Below are 6,000 nucleotides of genomic sequence, written 5' to 3' on the forward strand. Positions count from 1 at the left end.
ACCGCAAATTATCCCAATATACAACAAAAAAGTGAAAAATCATTTATCTCATTAAATGGTCCAAATATTCCCTTTCCCATTTGACTAAACAAACAACGAGAATTTACTGTTCCTCATCACTGCTGCTCAGTGGCCTAACTGATATTCCCTTGAATTAGAAGGCTACACATGATATCTCTTATTTTGCCCCTAAACATATTTTGATGTTTTGCAGGGAAAATATGAAATTATTCTCAAAAGAAAATTCACCTTGAACTCGTGCAGAGCCACAATCTGACTCTGACATCTTAAAAAAGGTATCAATAGCATTAGCGAAGCAAGTATATGCATAAGAAACAAATATATTCCATATAACAAAGCAACTTTTATTCTCGATAGAAAATAGCTCTTACAGGACTTGCAGTTGACTCAGGTTCCCAATGAAAGCAGGGACAGGACCCGTTAAGTAATTCTAATCCACTTTACTGAAACAAGTTAAAAGGACAATTTTACAAAAAGGGGTAATACGGAACATCTTGAGTTCTAAAATTACATTCTGAAAGCAAAATTAAAAAGGAAAAAAGTGTGAGAAAAAAAAAGAATACAAGACTTTTTAGCAATCTTCTTACAAATAATTGAGATATGTGAGATTCTGGAGCTCATCTGGAAGAGTGCCTACCACTTCCAATGCATACACTCTCCTGTTATAATTCAAAGAGCCATGAATAGATTAATTAAATACTATTAAAAAACACTGATTTTAGGCGCTCAAAAAGTGTATATATTGATCAGCATGAATATTACACCATTATGAACAGATACTAACATTATCAATTCGGTACCAGACTGGTACTGGTACAAGCATCTCGGTACCGGACAGGATACACAGAACCCCTAAATCACAGGAAAAAAAAGAAGAAATCACAGAATAATAGTAATCTCCTCTCCGTCCCCTTAGTACTAAGAAAAAAAAGAAGAAAAAAAATATTACCTACGGGAAAGGGGGATCAGAGCCAGTGGTCAGTGGTCGAACGATAGGGTGATCGGTCGTTGGTGGTCGGTGGTTGAACGGAGAGGACGAGATCGGTGGAGAACGGAGAGAACGGAGAGGAGGAGCTAGATGATCGGTGGAGAGGAGATGAACGGAGAGAACGGAGAGGAGGAGCTAGATGATCGGTGGAGAGGAGATGAACGGAGACAATGGAGAGGAGGAGCTAGATGATCGGTGGAGAGGAGATGAACGGAGAGAACGAAGGTGGTCGGCGTGCGTCCATTTCGCTGGAGAGGTAGTCGGCGTGCGTCGATTTCGCGGCAGAGGTGATCGGCGTGCGTCGATCTTTTTTTTTTTTCTTTTTTTCTTTTTTTTCCTAACCTAACACAAAAAGCGGGAGAGAGATATACTGGCGCTGTGACCTTCTGGGACCGGGCTAAATGGGTTCCAGAAGGGTGTGGGCGCCGGTCCCAGAAGCCTGTGGTCAAATCCGTCCCCGTTGTTTTATTTTTTTGGATTTTTTGGAGTCTTCTGTGACCGGCGATCGGACCAGTCTCAAATATTGGTCCCAGATAAGTAGTTTTGCTGTAGTGAGTTGAGCTTTGTTGAGATTTGTGTATGAAAAAAATTCTTCATTCATTAAAATTTGTGCAAGAAAATATTTGAACGGTTGAAATCCGAATAACATATTACTGTTATTCCATTAGAATAACAGCAGATTTATTTTCCATCAAATTATGATTCAGTCAGCCACTTAATTATTTCCAAACAAAATGACAAAAACTTGACTACAACAGTACTGAAGAAGGTAGGTCCGTTATGTAACACAAAAATGTGAAATAGGTCCTGCAGAACAACTTATTTATATACCTATGCGGCATGTGCTTAATAATTTTTTTTTATTTAACAAAAAATGTTATATAGTTCAACTCTTTTTATATAATATTAAATATTTACTTGTTGTCTACTTCTATTTTATGGGTATAAATTGAGTTAAAATTCCACCTATCATATATTTTGCATTTTAAATTTTAATTCCTCTTAAGATTTTTTGATTCCGTCTCTAACGACATAGTGTGCAAGAAAAATAATAAGTGTGTTATTGTGTCATGATTATATGTTTGACATTCAAGCTAAGTATCCATCAAAAATATCGAATCAATATTTTATGTCAATTTCAGAAATATTAAAAATATATATGCAATCAGATGCCTGTTCTAGCTAATAGGAAGGATAACGCTGTTAACATTAATTTAATCATTTTTAATCAAATATGATCTTGTGGTCTCGACACGCTTTGGAGAGGTATTCTGTCCAAATACCATCGGACAGATCGAAACCCAACCCTAATTATGTAAACAAAAAAGGAACAAATCCATACACTAATAAATCGATTCTTATATTATTTACATAAATATATATGTCGCTGGCATCAATATAAATAAACTTTCTTCACTTTTCAACAAGAACCAAAAAAATTAAGGAAAAATCAAACGAACTAATAATTGAAGCCGAATTTCTCCATTTCCCATGTTCTTTGATAACTAATACACATCAATCATGTTGAGCATCAGATACTGGAAAATGATAGTAATAATTTTTAGATCAGTGAAGGCCAGGACGAGAATGGAAAGCGAAGTTCGGACTGCTTGCTGCGGCAGTGTCGAGGTTGCTTCTTTGTTTTTTCTCCTTTGTTTTCTGAGGTTTTCCTTGCTTCTTATTCTTTGCCATGTTTTCGTGCTTCTCTTTATCCTCCTCTGGATTTGGCGTTGACTGGATTGCAAATACCTTGACCAGGGATTTCATGCTGAAACAACTCATGATCTCTCTCTCTCTCTTTCTCTGTGACTTCCTAAAGTGCGGGAGATTTGTTGCTTCAGATGACTTGAAGCTGGACCAGGCAGCATTTTATAGGGAGCCATGGAGGAAAGAAGTAAGAGTCTGACCATATATTTTATCGGAATTACAAATTTGCCATTCTTCGTTTGCTAATAGTTATCATATTGAATTTTCCTATTTGTGATCAGTTTGATCATAATTCTCTTTCAGTCTTTTAGCTCCAATGATGGGAGTCAGCCTGGGTCCGATGGCCATCGGACTCAAAGTGGTTCCAACGGGTTCTCTCACCGTCAAATTTGTTTTAGGATTCATGTGTACAGATTTTAAAGCAGACGCCAAATTGCAGGCGCAAATTCTAAAGCAGATCCGACGGTGAGAGAACCCGTTGGAACTACTTTGAGTCCGATGGCCATCAAACTCAAGCTGTTTCCCAATGATGAGGAGCAAAGAATACCATGAAATCTGACTAAATGATAAATTTTGAATTGTTGACCTTAACATACTTAGTTAATCAAATATTCAATATAATTTTTTATTCTTTTAAATTCATCTTGTGAAAAATTATTGAAAAATAAATACGCCAAATAATTTTTTTATCTTACAACTTTGATTCTATACAAAGTTGCTCGAAAAATATAAAAAAAAAAACTCTTATAACCTAATAAATTTGAACAATTCTTGCTTAAACTTAGTTGTATATCTTTATTGTTAAAAAATTACATTGTTATTGTTGAATATATAATAACGAATTAACTATAGCGTATTTCATCTTTAATGATACATTCGTTTAGTTCATCACTTGACAACATTATTTAATAAAATGTGATAATGCAATTTCCATTATTTAGACTGGATGTTTATCACAATTTTGAATAATTAAAAAAAATGTTGCTTTATTTTAGCCAATTTAAAAAAATCTAGCAATTTTAGGAACCCCAAAAAAGGTTCCACTTGACAAAAATTATAATTATATTTATATCACGGATGATAATTATATCAATATTTTATTTTTACGACTCAATGACAATTGACAATTACGAATATTAAAATACAAATATGATTGTTTATTTCACTTTATATTTTGGTAACTTTTAAAGTCCAATCAATAAGTTTGGACAATATATTATTGTATTATTAAAAAAAATATTTAGTAAAAATTATGTTATTTTTTATATACACATGATCACATGGTATAATTTAATTGAATAAATATTAATTATTATTCAGTAATGTTTAAAATAGTACATTCTGTGAAAATGATATTTGTTTATTAATTTATTTGTTAGCATTATTAATTCAGTGTAAATCTCTCCTTTTAAAGTAAAAAATCTATGTTATAGTACAGTTGAAAGTGGTATAACCTCTGTTGCATGGATACGGGTACAAGTACGGGTATCGTATTAGATACGATACGAAAACGGCGATACAACAATTTTTAAAAATCATAGATACGACACGTCTATTATAGATATTAGTTTTTATTTTTATTTTTATTATAATATTAGTTCAACACTTGTTTTAAATATATTAAATATTGAAAATTCTGAAGGGGGAGATACAATAACTCAAAGTATAGATTAAATAACAGAGTTAATCCTTTCTAACAACAAATGTTGTGATGTAGTGGTAAGGTATTAGAGTGGCATGGTTCTTATGCATTGGAACTGGGTTGGATACTCACTTGTTGCTAGAAAAATAATTTTAGCACATGGTCTTAGGGCTGCTAATGATTAAGATTCGGCTCAAACTCGACTCGGCTCGTCAATTGTAGCTCAATGATTCGACTCATTTTTGAAAGAAAAAGCTCAGCTCGACTCGACTCATGAAAGAAAAAGCTCGACTCGCCTCGGCTCATAAAAGAAAAAGCTCAACTCGGCTCCCGAACTCGCGAGCCGGCTCACGAGCCGACTCATATTTTTAATACATGTATATCTTCATTTGATATGAGGCCTACTTTCATGCTAATGTTTAATTAATTTACATGTAGAGACGAATTTTTTCAAATTTGTAATACATGTATATCTTCATTTGTCATGAAGCTTACCTTCAAATTTTTCAGATTTCAAATTTTTTTCAGATTTCATAATTTTTCAGATTGCAAAATTTTTCAGATTTCAAATTTTTTTCAGATTTCAAATTTTTCAAATTTCAAATTTTTTTCAGATTTCAAATTTTTCAAATTTCAAATTTTTTTCAGATTTCAAATTTTTTCAAATTTTTTCAGATTTCAAATTTTTTCAGATTTCAATTTTTTCAGATTTCAAAATTTTTCAGATTTCAAAATTTTTTCATATTTCAAATTCTTTCAAATTTCAAATTTTTTCAGATTTCAAATTTTTCAGATTTCAAATTTTTTTCAGATTTCAAAATTTTCAGATTTCAAAATTTTTGAGATTTCAAATTTTTTTGAGATTTCAAATTTTTTTGAGATTTCAAAATTTTCAGATTTCAAAATTTTTCAGATTTCAAATTTTTTTCAGATTTCAAATTTTTTCAGATTTCATTTTTTTCAGATTTCAAAATTTTCAGATTTCAAATTTTTTTCATATTTCAAATTTTTTCAAATTTCAAATTTTTTCTGATTTCAAATTTTTCAGATTTCAAATTTTTTTCAGATTTCAAAATTTTCAGATTTCAAAATTTTTTAGATTTCAAATTTTTTTCAGATTTCAAAATTTTCAGATTTCAAAATTTTTCAGATTTCAAATTTTTTTCAGATTTCAAACTTTTTCAGATTTAAATTTTTTTTCATATTTCAAATTTTTCAGATTTCAAATGTTTTTCAGATTTCAAAATTTTCAGATTTCAAAATTTTTCAAATTTTAAATTTTTTTCAGATTTCAAATTTTTTCAAATTTTTTCAGATTTCAATTTTTTTTCATATTTCAAATTTTTTCAAATTTCAAATTTTTTCAGATTTCAAATTTTTTTCAGATTTCAAAATTTTCAGATTTCAAAATTTTTGAGATTTCAAATTTTTTACAGATTTCAAATTTTTTTCAGATTTCACAATTTTCAGATTTCAAAATTTTTCAAATTTCAAATTTTTTTCAGATTTCAAATTTTTTCAGATTTCAAATTTTTCCAGATTTCAAATTTTTTCAGATTTCAAATTTTTTCAAATTTCAAATTTTTCAGATTTCAAATTTTTCAGATTTCAAATTTTTTTCAGATTTCAAATTTTTTTCAGA

Source organism: Carex rostrata, chromosome 1 (assembly GCF_964058835.1).
Source record: "Carex rostrata chromosome 1, lpCarRost1.2, whole genome shotgun sequence".
Lineage (NCBI taxonomy): Eukaryota > Viridiplantae > Streptophyta > Magnoliopsida > Poales > Cyperaceae > Carex > Carex rostrata.